Consider the following 23451-nt stretch of genomic DNA (forward strand, 5'->3'; position numbering starts at 1 on the left):
CTCTAAGGAACTGCCATTTCATCTGAGGCCTGAGTGAATCAAAAGAGACGGCCATGTGAATATCTAGAGGTAAAGGCCTATATGTACGTCAGCCCCTGAACAGCAAATGTAAAGGGCCTGAGGCAGGACGAGCAGGTGGGAGATGAGGAACAGCAGAGGGCTACCATAATCTGGGAGAGCCCGGGACCTGGAAGGATGGAGCTCTGGCTTCCCAAGGCAGGGAAGGCTGCCAAAGGAAGGCCTGCAGAGGGACGTGCAGCCCAGTTTGGGACACGTCAAATTTGAGAAGCCCAAGGAAAGTCCAAATGAATTTCGTAAAGATGAGGATGTGATGAAGTTCTAGAACCGAGGTGAGGTTCAGTGGGGTGAATTCCGGAGCCAATGACCAAGAAAGAATTCTTGGGACATCTTTGGTGCAAAAGGGTGGTTTATTAAAGCACGGGGACAGGACCCGTGGGCAGAAAGAGCTGCTGCTGCCCCGGGTTGTGAGGGATGGCAGGCTATGTACACTGCAGTTGGGGGAAGGCTGGGGGAAGGTGAGGGGAAGGGAGGTTTTGGCGGAGCTTTCATATGCTAAAGAGGGCCTACCAGGTGCAGGGATACCAGAGGTCCTGTGGCTTGATCAATGTTGTCTTTTGGCAAGCCATTAATATCAAGATAGTTGGGAGAGTCCTGTCTTGCAGGATTGTGATCTCTGCCAAGTTAACTATTTGTTTCTCCTTTATGGCAGTCAGGGGTGCCTGAGGATGTCACACATATTACCGAGGGGAGCGGGTGGAGAGGGGGTGCAAGGTGCCAGCTTTTGCTTTGCCCTCAGCCAGCCTCCTGCTCCCTCATCATTCCCCCCTGAACAATTTTGACCCTTAAATCCTTAAGGTAGTTGAAGGTGGAAGGTCTCATCTTCTGTCACTTCTTCCTGCTGAAGAGGGGCGTAGAGCTGTCCCTACCTACTCGGGTCAACAGTGATCAGTGGAGGAACGCATAGGGGAGCTACAACAGGCAGAGGCAGCTGAATCCAGTGCTGACAGTGAAGAAGTGTCTTTGCGTGTGGTCAGGACCATCTGTCGTGGTGAACTCACTGCAGCAATGGAGTCTTGGCACCAAGTAGAGAAACACTGAACACAGCAACATATTAAAATTAATAAGGCGATAAGAATGAGAAGCCGGAAAAGGATATTTTTAATTGTTGGCCATAGTCCTCCCTCAAACCAGGAAGCTAACCAATCACTGAGAGAAAAGGATCTTGTAGAGCCTTAATCTGGGCATTCATATCTTTTGTTAGTCCTGTGACATTTTTGTGATAGTCTGGGATGTACACGCAACATTCTGCTTTGATAATGGCGCACGTGCCACTCTGTGCTGCTCAGGACATCTAAGGCCATTCCATTTCGTAGGACTGCGTTGCTTATCTGTGAGATTTCTATATTAAGTAAGGAGATGCTATTTAGTGAATCACTGAGGGTCTTTGTAGTATATTTATTAAGGGCTTCTACGTGCCACATGACATCCTCTAGTCCCACAGATGGAACAAAAAGGGATGCTAAGTGATCACACCATTTAAAAACAGATCGTGTCCATCTTTGCTTTAAATTGGGGAGATTAGCTGGCGTGGTGATGGTTTTAGTACTGCGCCCATGAATCCAGGCAAATCCTAAAGTGCAGCGACCTACCCACCCTGGAGGAAGCCAGGACCACAGGTTAGTTCCACAGCTCTAGTGGGTTCCGTTTGGAGCTGGCCGTCTCATGCCAGGTCGCCTCATCCAATCAGTAGCAAACCCGTCAGTAGCCTGGAGTACTACTATCTGGGAACACATTTCTAATGACAGCCATCCTAGATGTCGTGTGTCGTTTGCCCAAGTATCATACGTATGATTCCTTTGTTCCCGGCATTAAACTGCCTTTTGACTGAGCTGTCCCATAGTGGGTGTGAGCCACAAATATGTATCCCAGATTTGATATATGCCATCCTCGGTATAGCGATAAGGAGGGTTTTGGAACTTAGGCTCATATTTGATTGGGGAGTTATGGCTTGACAGCAATCCCCTTTCCTTCCAAATAGTTCCATGGGCATGTAGTACCGGGAAGGCATATTTGGAGTCAGTACTCATGTTTATTTGTAAGGCTTTGGCAATTGCAAAGTGCTAGTGAGCACTATGGCATAGCTAGCTTTTCTTATTCTTTCTACGAAAACTATTGTTATCAGTAAACCAACTGTCATTTGTAGTTTTAACAGGGGCATCTTAAATCTGGACAACTAGAGTAAGCAAGATCAAGAACTCTGAACAGTGCTGCTCTATAGAGAAAGAAGTACAGTGGTCGGGTTCAGGCATACAGGTAACTAGGTTTAAAGTGTGACGAGTTTTAAGTATTATTTCTGGCATATCTGTAAGTATAGCCCAGTATTTAATAAGTCGGCCTCCACACCACCCATTGGTGGCCTTTGGCTTCTAAGACAAATCTGGATCTGATGTGAAGTCATTACAGACTGTCCCATAGTGAGCTCTGAGTCTCCTTTTATGAGGTCTGTTCTATGCTTAGTTAAAGCATTTGTTTGCAATTGTACCTCAACCGAGGGCTTCTAGGATAAATATGACTAAAGGATGAAACCATTAAGAAGCCCTTTGAGTGGTCCAGCCTTAACAATATCCTGATTACAGAGGATCATTGGCAAGTGGGACAAAACTTGTCAAGAGATAAGGGGAGTCCCACATGCATCATCCAATCCAATCATAAAGAAAGTGGGGTCATCCATTATCTCTACAAGTCCATAGTTAATCCTATGGAGTGCGGTATGCCGGCTTTTAGGCAATTTCATTATTCCAGCCACACACAAGGTGATAGTTAAGTTATACAACTGCTGGGGAATCGATCCCATTTTCCAGTTGTTTAATCATGTGCCATGGGGTCTTGTTATTATCCCCACAGAATAAAAAAACAAGAAGATCGTCTAAGTGAGTTATTGTGCAACTTTTCTGAAGTTTACCTCAAATTGTTTAGTTTAGGTAAACAAACATTTAAAGACAATCAAATCTAGAATTTAACATCCATAAAGGTGTGTTATTAAAACATAATTTTTCTCTCTAAAATAACCCTCATTTCCAGAGATAGCCAAATCAGGACTAATTCATTTGAAAAAACAAGTCCAGTTTTAACAAACTTGGCCTATTATTTACATAAGCTCAGCAAGAACAGTGAGTGATCATATAGATCTTTTAGAATCTGCTTTGCTGGAACTTCTTACAAGGAATCTCTAGGTTGAACTTTTAGTAGCCTCTCCGGGCCAGAAGCCAAGCCATGTACTTGCCATCAGACATGCCTGCAATACCTGTCGACTTGGGCGAATTCCTCTTCCTGAGGTTCCCAAAGTATCCTGCCAGGGAGTGACATTCTTTACTCACCTGGTGAGGCTGCTGGGAACTCTGTGAGCAAGGTATCAGGCCAACAGTTCCAAGGGGCTTTATGGCTTCAGGTTTCAAAAAGTCAACCTTAGTTCCTTTAAGCTGTCTGGTCATATCTGAGTCTATGCGTGTCTTTCTCAAATATGACATTCCAGTCAAAGCCTTGGTAAAATAACCCATGTTTCCAGTGATGTCCTGTTACAAGGAGAACAGATTCTTATTGAACTTATGCAAATGGCTGATTGCCGTGGAGGAAAGAATACTTGCTGAGACCGTTTGGTTTCAGAGGGTTCAGATAGAGAGAAAAGTTGAATCCTTTGATTTGTTTGCAAATAAATAATTTTACATTTCTCTAAGTCACAGACACTTTAAGAAAAAAGTCTCCTTAGTCTGGAAGAGTAAACATTAGAGAACCAGCAATGTCTAAAACAAGACAAAACATTAAGAGACACAACACGATAATCTTTTAGTTCATTTAGTCCCATGTTATTAAATCTGGTGAATGCAGCTTTAGTTAGTTTTGGAAATTCTTACCCATTTCAGTTTTAGGATTTTCAAGTATATCAAATATCTGTATTTGTCCTGAAAGTCCTTTATATGAATCTCCTTTAAGATAAAACTCATTTTACAAGAGAATTAAAGCAATTATAAATGACAAAAACTTGGAATGGATATGGTTAGAGCTGATGAGACGAGAGTTTACACTTTAGCTGGCAAGGAAATCAGGTTTCTTTCTTTCACATTTCTGTGACATATAACCTTTCCATAATTACAATATCAAGCGATGATCTCTCAAAACATTAAAACTTTAGGAAATGCATAGAATCTCTAGAACAGTTATAGCATTTTCCCAAATGTGAACCAAGGTTTATCATTGGTTTAGCAGTACTTCATGAGCAACCATCTCATTTGGGACAAAATTACCTTTTATCTTTAATAAAATGCATTTCCAGGGGCGCCTGGGTGGCTCAGTGGTTTAGGCCGCTGCCTTCGGCTCAGGTCATGATCTCAGGGTCCTGGGATCGAGTCCCGCATCGGGCTCTCTGCTCGGCAGTGAGCCTGCTTCCCTCTCACTCTCTCTGCCTGCCTTTCTGCCTACTTGTGATCTCTCTCTGTCAAATAAATAAATAAAATCTTTAAAAAAAAAAATAAAATAAAATAAAAAAATAAAATAAAATGCATTTCCATTCCTTAAACCTTTCTTCATATCACCTACTTTTCCACAGAGTTGTTTCCCTTATTTCCATCAGTCTTTGTTACACTAAGTAGAATTTTGTACTGTTAGAAACACCTTAATCTCTAGTGAAGACTAAGTATTAACCAATTGTGAACTGTTACAACAGAATTCTTCAGATGGCAAATTTATGAATCAGTTAAGCGCAAAACATGTTTACCAACAGATTTAAATACTCTTAGTTTCTTTGCAGTAAGAAGTCAAAAGGACAAACCTACATCTAGTAATTAATGACTTAGCATTTTATCCTGTTTGGTTAAGACCTAGATGTCCATAATTTAATTCCATTTGTCATCCAACCAAAACTTTAAAGTTTCAGGTTACCAAAGACTTTGAAAGCTACTTTAACAAATTACCCATGAAAATTTTGAGACAGACAATTAACCATCAGTTTAGTAATTTCTTTGCTAACAGATTTTAACAAATAACGTAAGATTATTTGACCTTCAGTAAACTTTGATAGAATAAAAGCTTCACAGTTACTGCTGTAACTTCAAAGACGTATCTAGCTTAATTAAACCAACAAACTTAACTTAGTTCCAATACTGATTTACGTTCCACCTGGGCCCACTCCATCTTGAATGTTTATCTGAGACACGAGGGGAGAGATCTGGAGTGGGGGGTGTTAGGTCCAGGGGGTGCTCTTCTTGCTCCTTGACAGTGAAGAGAGAAGGAGCCGTGGTGCATGATGGAGAGGCTAGTCATGCAAGCTGCACGCACGTTGGTGCAGAAATAGGAGAAAGGGGAAACAGAAGAAACAAAGTGCTGCCAGGAGGCAGAGAAAGGATTCCCGGTTTTAGAGCTCATAAGCCCCAAGAGAGGAGCAGACGCCATGCTTTCCCACCAGCAAGGGGGGAGGGGTTAAGCAGTCCAAGTTGGGCCAGAGAAGACAGGGAAATTTCCAGGGAAACAATGGGAGTTTCGGCAGCTGCTTGGGAATATTCCTTACGGTCTCTGTCTCGAGTTAGACTAACCCCAGTTGGCTCCAGTTATAGCCATTAATACGGGAAGTGAGTGAGGGAGAAGCCCCCACATCTATTAGGAGGAACAGAGAGATGAACGTCAGAGTCCTCTTTGCTAGGGATGGCCCAGCAACCTGGGTTTATCTGAAGTCCTACTAACATAATTATCATCCAGTATGTCAAGATTAAGTTTACTAGCTGACTCATTTGGGCAAACACATTCTGCAAAAGCCCCTTAGTTCGGGGTCCTGGTGCAGAGCAATGAAGGCCTAGGTATGAGCAATGAAGGTATCCTAGGTCCATTTGCTCTGTTTCCTGCAGAGGAGATCTAACTGATAGTTCTCACTGAGGCCATGCAGTGTTACAGGAGCCCAGTCCTTTTCTAAGTTTTACAATCCAAATTATTTCCAGTGGGTTAACAGTTACCCCAAGGTAGAGTCCTTGGGAACTGAAGAAGCTTACTGCAGCCATGCTCCCAGAAAAGTAAAGAAGGTCCATTACCAAATCCCCCCTGACTCCTGGGTGGCGTCCCACGCAGGATATGTCAGAGGTTCCCGTGTGTCAAAAGCGACCAGAGGCGTACCTCAAGATATCGCTATTGATCAGGCGCCTGGGTGGCTCAGTGGGTTAAAAGCCTCTGCCTTCAGCCCAGAGTCCTAGGATCGAGTCCCGCATTGGGTTCTCTGCTCGGCAGGGAGCCTGCTTCCTCCTCTCTCTCTCTCTCTCTCTCTCTGCCTACTTGTGATCTCTCTCCTTCAAATATATAAATAAAATCTTTAAAAAAAAAAAAAAAGATATCGCTATTGATCACCATCCTGCCTTCCCCGGGAAGGCATTCCTGCCGTTAAAGGCCTTGGAGGGGTGCTGCGTCCCTCCTCTTCCGCATCACATCCTAGGCTGCCGATGGGTGCTGGTGAATGGACCAAAACACTGTGCCGTGCCATGCCATCGTCCGTCCTGAAGACTGCATGCTGTTTTGCCATTTTAACCATGGAAATACTAGGAAGGTTTTTACAAGGGGAAATTACCCAATTTTGTAGCTTTAAGTAGTGAGCAGAGGACACTGACAAGAAACAGTAAAGACTGAAATCCATCATGGTCTATGCGACATTCCAACACATGTGGTCCTTACAGAAAACTTCCCCCAGGAAACGGTCCCCGGATGCGTCTTAATTCAATCGCGTACTGGTTTCGGCCGGCTCCCAGTGGAGGTCTCTCGGCCAGAAGTGGCTAGACCAGGGATGTGGGGGGGATCACATTAGATCAATCAGGAGGAAACCTCACACGGGAGTCTTAAGATTGGCAGCCATCCTGGTGACTTAGGTGGCTGTCCCATGCCCAAGAGAGACAACTTTATATAAGAACAGGAATAAAGAGAGGCCATCAAGTTTCTGGGTCTTATTACCATTCCGGGCAGGGTACTAACTTACAGCCAAAAGGCAGATGCTCTCCTCCCCGTAGAGTAGCCACAGGCTAGAGGATTACAGCCTGAGCAACTGACATGCAAGTGTTCCAATAAGACCATACTCCTTGAAAACCCCTGAAATGAGAGTAAAGGAAAAGGAGAGAAAGTACTCACCAATTTTGCACCGAAGCTCAGAGTCCAAATGTAAAGACTCACAGCCCCACGTTCAGGCACCACATGATGAAGTTCTAGAACCTAGGTGAGGTTCAGTGGGGTGAATTCCGGAGCCAATGACCAAGAAAGAATTCTTGGGACATCTTTGGTGCAAAAGGGTGGTTTATTAAAGCACGGGGACAGGACCCGTGGGCAGAAAGAGCTGCTGCTGCCCCGGGTTGTGAGGGATGGCAGGCTATGTACACTGCAGTTGGGGGAAGGCTGGGGGAAGGTGAGGGGAAGGGAGGTTTTGGCGGAGCTTTCATATGCTAAAGAGGGCCTACCAGGTGCAGGGATACCAGAGGTCCTGTGGCTTGATCAATGTTGTCTTTTGGCAAGCCATTAATATCAAGATAGTTGGGAGAGTCCTGTCTTGCAGGATTGTGATCTCTGCCAAGTTAACTATTTGTTTCTCCTTTATGGCAGTCAGGGGTGCCTGAGGAATGTCACACATATTACCGAGGGGAGCGGGTGGAGAGGGGGTACAAGGTGCCAGCTTTTGCTTTGTCCTCAGCCAGCCTCCTGCTTCCTCATCGGATGGACATCCTCCACCCCCCAGCTAAGAAGCTATCTCAGGAGGTAGGTGGGTGGGCAACTAGGAGAACTGGGGCCTGTGATCCCCCTTGACCAGGTCAATGACCCTCTACTTGGAGATGGTGGGACATGAAGGCCCGAAAGTGGCCCGAGTCTACTCTAAATAACGTCATTTAAGAGAAGAAACCTTTACAAACCAAGAGCCAAACTCTCCTCCCACCTCCGTCTTCACACAAACAATGCATCCCCAAGATGCAAATATTCCCACCACAGGCTGGCAGCCTTCTCCCAGAGCTTCTCCCAGAGGAACTTTGTTCCCAGCCAGCCCTGCCACACTCCATCCCACCTCACATTCTCCCACAAGTTGGTCCCCCAGTTCCTCTCAGCCCCCTGGGAGCCCTGGCCTTGGACCTGCCCCACCCCAAGCATCACATTCTGCCTGCATCTAGGTGATTCCAGGTCTTGGGTTCACCCATCACCCTAACCCCAGGCCCAAAGAGTATCGGGCCCTGGCTTTGTGTACTCATCTGCTATGCAATCCTGAGCAAGGCTCTTCCTCTCTGAGCCCCGGTTCTGCATCTGCATACAGTGGAGAGGCTCCAGCACACCTCGGGTCACAACAGAGGGCCTACGGGTTCTGGAGTTTTAGTCAGCCAACTCATGTGTTTTGTTTGTCCCACACAATGGGTTTTAGTCTTAAATTAGTTAACCAGCCTTTACAAACTGGAATTGTTCACATGAAAATTCAGGTTTCTAAAAAAGAAGAGAAAATTTCTCACTCCTCTTGAAAACCACCGAGCCCTAGCCACACTGAGATAATCACACGGGGTATGGGCTCCTGCTCCCCCAAGAGACTATGTGGCCTTATCGTTGACTTACACATGGTTGGGTGTGCTTGAATTCAGGGTCCCCCCAGGCTCACCCTGTGGACTGGGAACCTCATGCTCATTCCCACTGTGGTCTCCAGCTAGAAGAATGGAAGTCTGGGGTACAGGACACACTGCAGCAGAGACTCCTGATGCTGTCTAAAGGGTGGGACAAACACAGATATATTCAGAGAAGGTGGCCCAATGGGGAGGGTCCCAGGCCCCTGAGGGTGGCTCACCTGGAGAAGAGCAATTCAGAAAGCCCTGGTCCATCTCCACAGCCGCTCAGGGCAGGGTAGGACCCACAGGTGTATATGAAGGGTGGAGGGGAACAGATCTCCACAGAGCTCCACAAGGGCAAAGCTCTCTCCAGGTCAAGCATTAGACCAGGCTGCTAGGGGGAAGGGGTGAGCTCCCTGTCATTGGACATAAGCAAGTGGGGCTGGAAACACAGGTGAGAAGTCGGAGGGCCCAATCTCTACATCGCTGGTTCTCAGATTCAGACATGTCCCTCCTGGAGACTCCAGCTGCTATTTTCCCATGACCCCCACAGTAAGCGGCCCCCTTCACATCTGGCTTCTGCAGACATCCCCCCCTTGCAATCTAAAAAGAGGAGCCACAAGGGGGACGGGCTGAGAAATGGAGGCTGACCTCCCTGCAGGGGTGAACCCCAGCAGCCAGACTGTGGTCACAAACAAAGAGCCTCCTGCCAGGCTGCCCAGTGCTGGCAGGTTGCGTCACACCCTCCCAAGGTGGGAACTTACCAGGGAACAGGGAAAGGCAGTTAAACCCGCACAGCTTCTGCTCTGCACCCATCCCACTGGCAAGCTGGCTAATAATGTATATGCACATTCACAAAAACAAAACTGTGATTATGACAAGGCCGACTGCCCCATGTGACCACGGGAGCAGAGAGCTTGGAGAGGGCCACCTATGCAGTCAGGTCCACAAGCATACGCCCTGTCCAGATTTCCAAAGAAATCTGCGGAGATCCACATGCCCACAATGGTCACTGGGTATTCGTCCAGTGGTAGGTGGGGACCCAGCAGGTGCAGGCCCTGATGCTGTTCCCTGTCCCTAGATCCACTCCCCGCTCTCCTCCTCCACCCTGCTCTGCCCCTGGGAGGCTGACCTCTCCAGCCTACATCCCAGAGGCTCCTGCACCCCTCAGTGCCAGCCACTGATAGGAGATCAAAGGGTGTGGTATCTATTCCCCGCCTCCCACCCCCCTTCCCCCAAGGGCAGGGGTTGGTGATGGCTGCCCCCTCCAGCTAGGGCTGGGACTCCAGTAGGGTAACCCTACTGGGTTCAGGATTTCATCTGTGCCCCTGCAGGCCCAGGGTGCTAAGGGCTCCCCACCCACAACCATGACTCCAAACATGTCCCCTAGTTCCCCCCAACTCTGCCCATACCTCTGTTCTAGGTCTCTTCATTAACCACTCCTCTCGTTGCCCTTTCCTGCTGGGACCCTGCCAGACACACCCCAGAGAATGCTAAGTCCATGATTTGCTGTGCACGGAGCAACACGGATGGACCTTGAAACTAGAACACCAAGTGGAACACGTAAGAAACAGAACAAGCTAGCCCAACACCGTTCATGTGGAGTAAAAATACACATGCCCAAAGTAAAACACACCATTTGCAAAACACAGGGAAACAGATACGCACTGAGCAGAGCTGGAAGTCTGCCATAGTGGGCAGATGGAATGGCATGGGGAGCAGAGATAATGGGAATAAACCGACCAATAAAATAAAAGCAGGACCCCGCAGAGACCAAGATAATAGTGTGTTATTAGCTGAGGAGTATAATTAACTCAACTATGACTGCCTGAGGTCTAGCTGAAGAAAAAAAAAAAAAAAAAAAGAATCCCACGTCCTAACAGGGCCCTTCTAGAAGCAGGAAGCCCGGCAGCCTGAGGGAGGATTCAGGTGGAGGGGGTTCTTCCTGCACCAGGCTCCATGGTGGGGGGGCATGGCCACATGACCACTCCCAGCCCATCCACAAAGCTCATCCCCTCTTCACTGCAACTGGATGAGGGATAGGCCTGGGGAGCCCTGTAACCAGTGAGACTCAGAACCCCCAACTGCTCCAAGTAGGGGAATGTGGCAGTGGGGATACTGAGGTGCCTGTACGTGGCCTGGCAGCTTCCACCTGGGTATCTGAGGGCACAGAGTCACCAGGAAAGGGATGTGACCACCCTGGTGGTGGGACCGCGGAGCCCAGCATCCATCCCTCCTGGTTGCGGCCCTGGGCCTGTGAGCCCATTCTGGAGGCCCCCATCCGCCCAGAAGGCCAGGTGAGCACCACTGAAGGAGCCAAGGCCTGCCTAAGTTCCTGACCGAATTACACGAGTGTTGTTGCTCTCAGCTGCCAGGGGTTGGGGATGTTGGTCACACAGCGATAGGTAACCAGAACCACTGGGATCTAAGCAGTGAAATACAGACGATCTGGCTGGGGGACATTCCACAGGACAAATGTCGCCCACAGTTTCAGCACGTAGGAAAAGCAGGCAGAGGAGAGGCTGCTCTAGACCCACACAGGCCTGAGATAGAATAGCCCAGTTCGTGCGGGGCTCCTGATCGGTCCCGATGTCAACAGACCAGTAAGCCAGCTGTCTCAGCTCACTGAGGGGTTCCAAGGATAGACTGAGGACCAGTCGATCATTTTGTGAGGTGTGACAGCCACCAAATGCTGGTGCGTTTTCAAGACGAATACTTTCCCATTTTTTTATTAATCCTTTATTTAGCCATCATGCCTATGAGATGCCCTGACATATTTCAGCATGGATAGCAGTCAAAAGCAAAACGTCCAAATGTTCGCAACTGTGGAATCTAGATGATGGCTGTCTGGTGTCCTTTCTGGCCTTCTGGGTCTCGGTCTGCCACCCCTCACAGTAAGCAGCCACTACGGGTGTGGAGGTGGACTGAAGGCCAGGGAGCCAAGGACACTCACTCTGGGAGTGGATCCAGCTCCATGGAGTGAGTCCCTGAATTCCAGACCTGGAGATCCTGGAGCAGGCTCCAAGCAGGACCAGCAGGCCGGTCAAGGTCACAGTCCAGACTGCTAATAGCTTTGGTCTTTTGTTAATGGGCGGGGGCAGTGGGGATTCTGTGGTAGCTTGGGGTCAGGTTCTCATGGGTGGGGGTAGGTGCGCACTCAGGAAGGGTCTCTTCCCAGGAAGCATCCCCCCAGAGACAGGGCCTACTCTCCTCCCTGCCCCTCACCCCAGGGTGCGGGGTGTGGACCTCGTCAGGGAGGGAGATCTCTGGCATAGCAGAGTCAGAGGTGCCTTGGGGTGCTGCTCGAACCTCAATGACCCTCCCTTGCTCTGGCTGCAAGCTCCTCTCTCCGCTGTCCTCAGGACTGCCGCCCCAAAACTCAAACATGTATCCCCGCAGGAAGCTGGCACCACCTCCCACAGCTGCCATCCACAGCAGAGCAGGATGAGAACTTTCCGGGTTGGCTAGGCCATGCTGCACCCCCTCCCCACATGGCCCCAGGAGACCCTGATTCATCACCAGTGCTGTTATCGAAGTGGGGTCTGGCTTCATGTCACATCAAGTCACAAGATAAGGAAATGCTTCCCTTCCCCGGTCCTCTGATCCTTCTGATCCCGACCAGAACAGGCTTGCCAAAGCGAGCAAATAAAAAGACAAGACACGTAATTGTGGGGGAACTTCAGATAAGCAATGTGCAAACGTTTAGCATAAGTATGTCTTGCACAATTCAGGGGATGTACTTACGCATCGCGTATCTGAGATTTCAATTTAACTGGGCATCCCACATTTTTTACAGGGCAACCTCAGACAAGAGGAAAAGCGAAGGTTGACGCTGGTATGGCTTCAATACTTTCTAAATATTTGCAGGGGATCTCTCTTTTAAACCAGTCACATCTATAACAAAACACTGGGACTTTCAAGCAGCAGGGGGAGGAAAGAAGAAACAAACATACAAGGCACTCGTAGACACACCAGTCACAAACATGTGAGTCATCAGGACCACCTGGGCCCTGCTCCTCCCAGAAGCCTGCCCAGAACAGCTGCCCCCTGCTCCCAAGTCCAACCAGAGGGTGGTCACAAACCAGCCGGCTGCTCACAGGGCACATCTGGGGGCTCACGTGTGCTCTTGAAATCAGTTGCTGATATTCTAACCTTCCAATGTCATTAATGTAGCACTAGTTTAGTGGTGTAACATTTAAAATCTGAACACTTTGCACTGAATAGACCCCCATCTTCTCCGGGAAAACAGAGGACAGGGCCTGCCAGCAGGGCCCCTCTGGTCCACAGTGAGTCCACGTTCACTCCCCACTGGCATCACTGGTTCACTGTCCCCTTGGACCCAGTTGTGCCTTGGGCTTCTCTTATTTATGCCCAAAGGAGGGAGGCCCAGAGGAGGTGGGAGTTTCTGCCCAGCGTCCCCTCCTGAATGTCCTAGTCTCCTGGGTTAGGATTCCTCTTTTCTCTAAGTGGCAGACAGTGGGAATTGTGTCCCCTTGCAAGGTGCCTGCTACTACCCAAGTGGCCTAGTAGGCAACAGTGTATCAGTCCTATCCTATTCCAACTGCATCTCACAGTCATACAAGATACACAACGCAGGGGATACGGGCGTTACACCTGTCTTAGATGGTGATGCCTAGAGGCAGAACCTGACATGGGTTCTCATATATGTGACTTACTGGAGGACAAAACTTGGCAAAGAAGTGGTATTGGCTAGACCTCAGCAGTGGCCTGATTCCTGGGGAGCCCTGCAGGGTGACCAGCACCCCAGAACTTGTCCCACTTAGGGACCTCCGTTAGTCACTGGCCAAGGACCACAGTGGGGTGAAGAGGTTAGGATTACTTCCCAAGTACATAGTGGGAGGCAATGCCTGTTGGCCAAGGGCAAGCTGCTGCAGAATGAAGCAGGTGGGAGCCATTAGCAGCCAACACCTGGAGCATCTGGGGGACGAGAGGGTCCAGATGGGGCACCAGCAGTGTCCACAGTGTCTCACACACATGCACACACACACACACACACACACACACACACAGTGCAGAAGCCGATAAAACAGTATAGTCCTAAAAAGTGTCCCCAAACCTACCTTTAATTTATAACTTAGTCTGAGATCACCCCAGGTTCAGAAAGGTAAGAAAGTATATACTAAAAATAACATTTGCACAGCCATGCTCATGGCAGCATTATTCTCAACAGCCAAATGGCAGAAACAACCCAGGTGTCCCCCCCAGAGATGAGCAGATAAACAAAATACGGTCTATACCTACACTGGAATATTCTTCAGCCTTAGAAAGGAAGGAAGTTCTGACACAGGCCACAGCGTGGGCAGACACTGCAGACAATGTACTAAGCACAACGAGGCAGGCACCACAGGACGAATCCTGTAGGTCTCACTCACGTGAGGTCCTTGGAGTCATCAAGTTCATAGAGACAGAAAGGAGGGTGGTGGGTGCCAAGGGCTGGGGTTGGGGGAGGTGGGGAGCTATTTCCTGGGGACAGAGTTTCAAGTTTGGGAAGATGAGGAAGTACTGGAGATGGGCGGTGGGGCAGATTGTACCACAGTGTGAATGTGCTTAATGGCAGCAAACTGTCCACTTAAAAGTGGCCAAGATGGTCCATCTTCTATTTCGTGTATTTTACTACAATAACGAGCAAAAACACATGCACTGCAGAGCCGGAAGCGAATACTAGAAGAGCACAGAGAGGGGAGGAAAGAAAGACCCACGCTGAAGGCTCCACAGGAAACAAGGGCTGCCCCAGACACCTCCCCCTGGGTTGTAAGCTTCCTGGCAGCCAAAGTCAGAAGGGAAATTAGAGGATGACCCAGAACTCCTTGTCTGATCGGAGGAAGTCATCTAGTTCATCGGGAAAAGTAAACTTGTTCTTGGCACAAAATGTGAGCAGGATTTTAGCTGTTAGTTAGGTTCATGCTCAACTATCACTTCCTCGGTGCCAATGGAATGCCAAACCCCAGACCCAGGCTTCCAGAGAGGCTTATTTTCTTTTTACAATTTTATTTATTTGAGAAAGAAAGAGGGCAAAAGCAGGGGTGAGCAGCAAAGGCAGAGGGAGAAGCAGGTTCCCTACTGAGCAGAGAGCCTGATGTGGGGCTCGATCCCAGGACCCTGAGATCACGACCTAAGCCAAAAGCAGACACCTAACCAACTGAGCCACCCAGACACCCTAAGGTTTATTTTATAAACCATGGTCTGCAGATAGGGAAACTCAGGCCCAGACAGAGGGCATATCACCAGTAAAAGGGGGCATGGAGATTTGAACCCAGGTCTGTCTAGCCAAAGGAGTGCAGCCAGAGTCCTTCAGCTTTTAGATATTCATCACACACCTGCTACCTAACACCTTTTATAGGTGCTGGGATGTGGCAGTGAACAAAACCAACAAAGGAATGGGGCCAACACTGGTGGAGGGAAGAGACAGGGAACAAATGAATAAGAAGGTAATACGGGCATTGTGAGTAATGGGGATTGGAGCACTTTTTTGTCAAGAATGGTCAGAGCATTGACCTCGGTGGTGCTGTCAGTGAAGCATCTGATTCTAGGTTTTGGCTCAGGACACAATCTCGGGGTCCTAGGATCGAGCCCTGCAGCAGGTTCCATGTTCAGTGCAAGTCTGTTTGAGATGCTCTCTCCCACTTCCTCTGCCCCTCCTGCTCGTGCCCTCTCTCCTTCTAAGATAAATCAATAAATCTTTAAAAAAAAAAAAAAAAAGGAATGGTCAGAGCAACCACACGAACAGGTAACATCTCGGCTGACACTTGCCAGACAAAAATATGGTGACCATGCAAAGATTTGGGGAGTGGCATCCAGGCAGCAGTAAGATCATATGCAAAGGTCCTGCACCAGCTTGACACATTGTGGCTGGTATGCAGGGAACAAAGTGAGCAGAAGATGGTAAGGTGAGCAGCAAAAGGAGAAAAAAATGAAAGAAGAGATGCGACAATCAAGGAGAGAGAGAAGCTCCAAAGAGGAGGTTCATCAGTCCCTCATGTGCAGTGCCCCAGGGAACTCCACAAAGCATCCAGTACGTTTAGCAAAAATTGTTCCAGCAGGGTAGTAGGGGTCGCCAGAGGTCCAGCACACTGGGAATTCAAGAAGGAACTACAAGTGTGGCCCAGGTGGCTCAGTCAGTTGAGCACCCAATTCTTGATTTCAGCTCAGGTCACGATCTCAGGGTCCCGGGATCTGGCCCAGCATCTTGAAATTCTCTCTCTTCCACTCCCTCTGCCCCTCCCACCACTCACACTCTCTCCCCTAACCCCTCTCCAAAAAGAAAAAGAAAAGAAAAAAAGAAGGAACGACAGACACCCTTTCCAAGGAGTCCAAGGAAGATTCCAGTCCATAAAGTCTGAACCAGGTAAAACATAAACAACATCATATAGGGATCACAAATGTAGGAGACAGAACTAAAAAGCCAAGCTGGAATGGCCACCATAGAAGTCTGGTGATGGGTACCTGGTGGGTGGAGGGACACAGGAAAGGACGACGGGAGCTCCTGGGTGTGGGCGCTATCCTCCTGATACCCCCAGGAAGTGGTCACTCAAGGGTATGCTGACATTTATATACTTTCTTTTATGTGTGCTTTTTCACAATAAAAGAGATTTTTTTAAAAACAAAGAAAAGAAAAGCCAATTATAGTAGTCCAGGAAAAGAAAACAAGAGCAAGAAACGGTGTTGGCAGAAGAAATGGGAAGGAGGGGAGGGATAAGGAAAATAATCACAAATTACCGAAAGAAAGTGATCACGTTTGGCTTCTGTCTTTAAAGTCTTATTTCCCTTCATTTCCTGGAGGCAAAAGTCTATGTAATCGCTGGCATGTTTGCAAGAAGACAGGGCTGGCCATGAGGAGAAGGGTTAGGAGACCAGGGACGTGTTAGGAGATGGGATCAGGGTCCTTGGCGCTGGGAGAGCCAGGCAAGGCTGAAGGCACAGGTAGATGGCTTGAGACCCCCAAGGAGAGGAGAGGGGCTGGGTCCAAAGTACAGGGAGACACTGGGGCTCTGAGTCAATCCTGGGTGCAGAGTGCTGGCAAGCATCGGGGCCCCAGGTGGGACACACAGAGGGGCTGGGAGCCTTGTGTCCTCACAGCCTCACTGGCCCCTGGGGACCACCAAAGGCGTGAGCTCATGAAAACACTTGCAAAATCATCCTTCAAGTAGAACAGCCAGGGTATTTTTCCCCTCCCTGCCCTCTCCTCCGTAAGAAGAAAAAAAAAAAAAATGAAATGAGTAAAAATCTCCTTAAAGCTTGGGCGAGAGTTGACCCCATGTATATAATCATTAATCTCATTACCAGCATAAGCAGTGAAAAATTACAAAGATGAATGTCCATGACTTATAATCAACCTTTAAGCAAAGAATATGTTGCTTTTGGCACCAGGAAGGAGCTGCTATTTTCCTTCCCCGCAAGTCACAACTCTGGAAAGAGGAAACGCTCCTAGGGAGTAGCGATGAGAAACGGGCCTGCCCACAGCCACGCTGAGCTCACTGCTCTCCCCACCTGGTGTCCAGGGGCCTCCACCCGGCCCCAGATGGAGGGGCGGATGAGCAGCGTCACACCCCTGACCTCTCTCTCTCTCTCTAAAGAGCCAGGCATCTCCATCCAGCCTGCCCTGGTCCCACCCACAGGAGGTTTTTTGGCTGATCTCTCACCCCTGCTCAAAATCCTGAATGGTGCCTTGGAGAATCCACGAAAAGCTATGGGTAATATACCCCTCCATCAAAAAAGGGAAAATGCTAGCAAAGCAGGGTAAGGGATATGGGGTGGTTTCTGGCCATCCCATTATATATTTACCCACCTTTCAGGAGCAGCCCAGGAGCTTCCTTCTGGAGTCCACACAACCCGACTCCCCCCCCCACCCCCCATCAGTGTTTCCTATTCCTGGATCCAAAACTGAATTTTGCAATGACACGAACCCACAGTGTGTTAAGCTAACCTGGACCAGATTTTCTGTCACTTGCAATTGAGAATCTTAACAGAGATAAGAGCATACACCAAAATCTGTTGTGTATCATTTTAGGAGTCTCATAGACTCCCTGGACTTCACTCACACACCCCTGGTTGAAGACTCCCGGCCCAGGGACATAGTGGAAACTCCAAAAGAGGCATTCAAAGTCTATCACTACCTAGCCCCCACCTATCTTCCCAAACGCATTTCTCTCCACTGCCTTCCATTTACCCAATTCCTGATAAACTGGAAGATTCCCAACCCCCGATTTCCTCATATTGCTAGCCCAAACCAGAGTCCTTCCTTCTGAATCTCTGAAGACCCAAATCCCAGCTCCTACTTTAAGGCTAAGCTCCAAGGGTAGATGGATGGGCAAGTGGATGGATGGATTAGTGGCTGATGAGCAGTTAGCAGGTGGAAGATGGATGGATGAGAAGGTAATTAGTGAATGAGTAAGTGAACTGGTATATAGATGGACAGTTGATGAAGAGATGGATAGGGGAGCAGACATATGGTGAACAAACCATAGATAAATGGGTGAGTGAACAAATGGCAGTTAGAGGACAGATGGATGGGAAAGTGGGTCAGTGGATGAATGAGCAACCAGCATGTGGATGCCTGGGCAGATGGATGGATGGATGGATGGATGGATGGATGGATGGATAGATAAGTGAGAAGGCAGAAGACGGATGGATGGGAAGGCGGGTTAATGGGTGGGCTTATCGCCGCAGGAATGAATGGTTGAGGAGCAGTTCAATGACTAGGCAGGAAATGGGTCAGTGGACAAAAGGACGCAGGCAGAGCAGCTGGGTACATAGGTACGTGAGCAGCAGATGGGCAGGTGGAGCTAGGAAAGTTCTCTTGGTGCTCAATCAGGACTCTTCCCAGACCCCCTGCAAAGCCCTAGAATAAAGCCAAAGGCTCTCTGATAGGCCAGTATCTCAAACAATTCTTGGCCATGTTGAATAGCTTGGAAGCATGGCCATCAAGTCACTGGCCTGCATTCACAGCCCAACAGAGCAGACTCCCACTATTGGACCACAGACCAGGGACTGGCTCTCTGAGCCTCATTTTCCCCATCTGTTAAATGGGAAGCATCACGGTTTCCTCACAAGGTACTGTGGGATGAAATAAAGAATTCCCTGCAGAGGCTAGCCCAAGACATGGGACAGTCAGAGCTGACAATAATTTCCATCCTATTAAAAAAAAAATTGTTCTGGGGCCTATAGATAAAGAAAAGGGCAGCCACCTCGTATTTTGTAAGACAAGGAAAATCCTGATGCCAAAAGCAGACGTGGATACTCCAAGCAGACAGAAGTATAGGCCAGTTGCACTTACGAATCCTAGCTGCCAGGTCCTAAATAAAATACCAGAAAATTGAACCCAGCAGCCTGTTAAGGGGATAATATATTGTGTCCAACAGCATTACTTCAGGAATTCAAGGGTAGTTCAATATTTTTAAAAAATCAATGCAATTCACCAAAAGGAAAATTCAAAGGGGCCACCTCACTAGATACTGGGGAAAAAACATTCTATAAAATCTGCATCCTGATTAAAAGCTCGGACCATCTTCCAGGCTTCTATGGAAATGGACTCGCCCGAGTGTTCGTGGGAACGGGAGTCGGATGTATGAATGTGTCCGTGTGTGCACTCTGATGTGAGGGAGAGTGAACACGTTCACGTGCCTGTGAACTCTTACGGGTGTAGAATGTGAGTGGCTTTGGTAGGGGTGTGTACAAATTTAAGTGTGTATGATTCTGCGTGAGGTCTGAATATGCACATAACTGTGTATGTAAAATACACAAACGTGTGTGCATGTACGCGTGCTGGGCCATCCCCCACTGGTGGGTCCCACCCCTCCTGCAGCCCCAGCCAGTGGGTTACTGCTTGCCAAGTCTCCTGAGCTTTCCCCTCTCTCTACCTGTGTCCCCTCCCCTCTGCCCTGACCACGCTCTCTCCTCAATACCCCCATGACTGGCTTCCTGCTCCCCGCCACGGCCCCACCTTGCTCAGAGCTCCAACAGAGGACATCCCGTCCCACACTCCACCTCTCCAGCCTGTGTCGACAGCCCCGCGGACATCACCACACTCGGGGCACAGTCAGTGCCCCGGGGAGGCTCTTTGTGCCATCAACCACATCTCAGAGATCCCATCCCCTGCCTGGCCAGATGGGATGGCCCTCAGGGACCGGGACAGGCAGGGTCATGTCCTACACTTAGGAGCCGGCATCGTGCACTGATGTCTCCGCCCGCTTGTCTCCCCAGCTGCACTGTGATTCTGAGGCAAGGACTCTGCCCTCCTGCTCAGCCTTGACCTGGGCTCTGGGCCACAGTGGGCACTCAGAATGCTCTGGGTGGGTGGGTGAATGAATTAGTGTGCATAGCCCCAGCAAGTCCTAATACAGGACATGGGATGAATTATAAAGGTAAGTGCCACCTACACTCATCCCAGAAGGGCCTTTGAGATCAGCAGAAACTTGCCTGAGGTCACCTGGCAAGTCACCGACTGAGCTGGGAGCCCGAAGCCCACAGGTGCACAGGAGCCTTTTCTCACGTGTCACCATCTAGCCTCACAGCTCCACATGGGGCAAGGGTGGAGCGGACAGGGACTTTCTCGGGGCTTCCAGTGGGGAGGCCTGTGTGCAGCAGACCCTGCCGGGTCTGGCCCCAGCTATGGCATCCCCATTGGCACCCCCCTTCCTGCCTGCCAGAGCAGAGACAGACAGCAAGCAGGACCAAGCTCTGGACTCCCCAGGCTGCTGGGCCACTCCAGCATATGACACTCTGGAAAGGCCTGTTCCATTGGCTTATGGGCCCAATTAGAGCAGCCTTCCAGCCACACCCAGGGAGGGACTCAAGGAGATGATGCAGAGACTCTAGCATGTCACCTGGCAAACAACAGGCACTCAATACATGTTCAGCATTTTTAAAAATTACTGTCCCCATCTACTCTAAATCTTTCACAGCTCCTCGACTCCACCTGTTCCTTGATTCCCTCTGCCAGGCCCAAGCGGTCTCCCCTTATCAACCTCCTATTCATCCCTCAAAGCCCAGCTCAATGTCTCCTCCTCTGAGAAACCTTTCTTCAGAGTTCACAGCTGCCTCTCTCGATCTCCCTGCACTCTGTACAGAGTCCCCGATTCCGCACAGGGTTCTCAGATAAGAAAGATATAAAAGCAAGAGGATTAGACCAAACCCTCAGAGAGTAATAGATTCTGCCCACACCCTCACCACTTGGGGCAAGTGTGGTTGGGGTGGAGGTCAAGACCCCAGAGCCCCTACCCCTTCTCTTGACTCAATAGGGAGTCAAGAGAAGGGGTAGGGGTTACCCCAGATGGTGAAGAACTGCTATTCCTCATCCTGGAACATGCTGACATTCCCTTTGGGATGGGTTTACCATGTGACCTGGGAACAGGGAAGCAACTGCAGGCCAGTTATACAGAGCAACTCAAATGATGCTCTGGGGATCCCCACCTCCTTCTCCTAGCAAGAGAACCCCAATTATCCTCTGGGGAGCCACCCTCTCTCGGGTTACATGGACCAGAGGATGGCCATCCCCCATCCCTAGGGACCACCACACAGACCCACACTGCAGCTTCTGAGCTCAAAGGAGTGAGGCCAGAGCTGCCGGGCCATGTGACCACCTGATGGAGACACAGTCCCAAGGGCATCTTTAGAGCCCCTGGATACAACCATGCCTGATACTGTACCCTGTACTTTTTCGTTCCATGACTTTTTTGTTGAAGTTATACTTTCTCTCAACCTGTGATCAAAACAATCCTGACACTTGTGATGAAGGTAAGAGTAGCCGACTGCGTTGTGTTGGTTGCCGATTCGACTCCGAGACTGTTGGTCTCTGCAGTTCATACACTCGGTCCCTGCAGCAGGAACCTTCCGCACTGCTAGTCTGCTTTACGTAGAGCCCATTCTCAGGGACCGGCTGGAGAGAGCCCACAGAGCCCCTGTCACTATCACAACCCTGCCCACGGCCACAGCCCATTGGCCCGGCATGGACATTTCACCCACGATGGGCCAATCAGAGCTCTTCCCCAGGATTCTGCACTGGACCTAAAAGAACATACAGAGAATCTCTGGGGGAAACAAACTGTGAGCCAGGCAGCCTCCAAGCTGAAGGCAGGCACATTTAAGTCATTTTGAGAAAATCGCAGAGCTTGCAGAGAAAAGCAGAGACAAAATAAAGATGGGATGTGAGGCAGTCTTGGCTGCATCAGAAACCCTCGTTGTAGCTTTCTCTGGGCCAGCGGGGCCTAGTCTCCCCTGATGATGCAGTGGAGCCCCCTGCTTCTCCTGAGTGACTTCCAATGAAGCCCACATGAAGGAGAAACCGCTCACCCCACAGTGGACTGGCCCGATCTGAAGCCTAACACAGGGGAAATCCCTGTGGGACAGAGTCCAGGGCGTGGGTGGGCCACAGTGCCCTATGCTGAGGCCCTACCCTCCCCGTGAGACCCCTGAGGTCCGGAGCCAAGAGGGAGGTCACTAGTCCCACCCCACGCACAGGAAGCCACAGCCATTCCAAGGGGCGTACCTGGCCCAGGCACGTCCTGCCTTGGGGTCACAGTGGGGCATTTCAGAGAGAGGCAACTGACGTCACCATATCCTTTCCACGGCCAGCACTCCATTACATGATTCTCTCTCACTCAGGGTGCAAGGTCAGCCATTCAGTTCAAGGAAACAAGTTATGAGGGGTGACGGGAGTAGGGCAAACTTTTCCTCACACTGGGGCATGTTGTTAATTAAGGGCCCAAGCAGCCATTATCATGAGTGTGATTGGAATTACCCATGAGACGTATCATTAACGACCTCTGCTCACCGGACTTCATAGCTTACACGGCACTCTCCAGTCTAGCCAGGCCTAGATTCCCCATGTCATCCAGAGACTGGGCCCAGCCTCACCTCGCCAGCTACCATCAACTTCCTTCCTCAGCGCTAGAGCCCTGGTCCTAAACCCTGGCCCACAACCCCCTCACATGGGTCCCAGGCCACTGGACACCTCAGAGAATGCCTCAAACCCCTGGCCTGAGAACCAGGGACTTGGCCTCAGAGGAGACATCCCTGCTGGAGGGACTGCAGCCTCCTGTTACATCCCTGCCCAGCAGGAAACACGCCCGTGAGGGCCCAGAAAGATGGGAAGGGGGATTCTCAAGAAGCTGGGAGGTGTGGGATGACCAGCCAGAGGGGTCTGCCCAAGTGGGACTACAAAGGACCGTGCAGGATGAGCTCAGATCTCAGCGACAAGGCAGAAGCAACAGAAGCCCGTGGAGAGTAATTCCCCCCTTACCCAGTCTCTTTCCACCACTCAGGATCACAGAGAACTCCCTGTGGAAAATTCGTGTGCCTTGCACGTCTCCCTACTGCTTGCCAACCTTTGTAGCAAAGAGAGCAGGTCCCACAGCTCAAGGCTGAGGCAGGGAACAGAAGTTGTGAGGGTTCAAACCCCGCTTGGCTGCTGTTAATCTTTATTTTCATGGGTATTGCTGATTTAGGGCAAATCTGATTTTTATCTACAGCTCTGACAAAAGGTCTCCCTTTAAATAAGCAAAAGTAAAACAGGGAAGGGATTTTTTTTAAATATACTATGTGTCATGTAAAGGCACGGGAGGTCGGGCGGTCTGGTGGAAAATGTGATGGTGTAATGCTAAGCATTACTTTATCAGAAGAGGAAGCCGATACCCACTGGATTTTTCCCCAGGAGAAGACACAAGTGCCCCTATGCGGCCTCCCTTCATCAGCTCCATAGGCAGGAACCAGCAGCAGAGACCATGGGGGGCCCATGGTCTGACAACATTTGAATTATTCTGCTTGGAGGACACGCCAGGGGACAGATAATGAGCACTGAGATGCTCGATCAGCACCAAACCAC

General features: G+C 49.5%; 1 protein-coding gene across 2 annotated transcripts in view; it reads right to left on the reverse strand.

Moving 5' to 3' along the window:
* FBLN2 (fibulin 2) overlaps nt 1-23451 on the reverse strand; it is a 91177-nt gene that overhangs the window by 59720 nt on the left and 8006 nt on the right. The window lies entirely within an intron of this gene.

This window comes from Meles meles, chromosome 20, assembly GCF_922984935.1.
Source record: "Meles meles chromosome 20, mMelMel3.1 paternal haplotype, whole genome shotgun sequence".
In the NCBI taxonomy this organism is placed as follows: Eukaryota; Metazoa; Chordata; class Mammalia; order Carnivora; family Mustelidae; genus Meles; species Meles meles.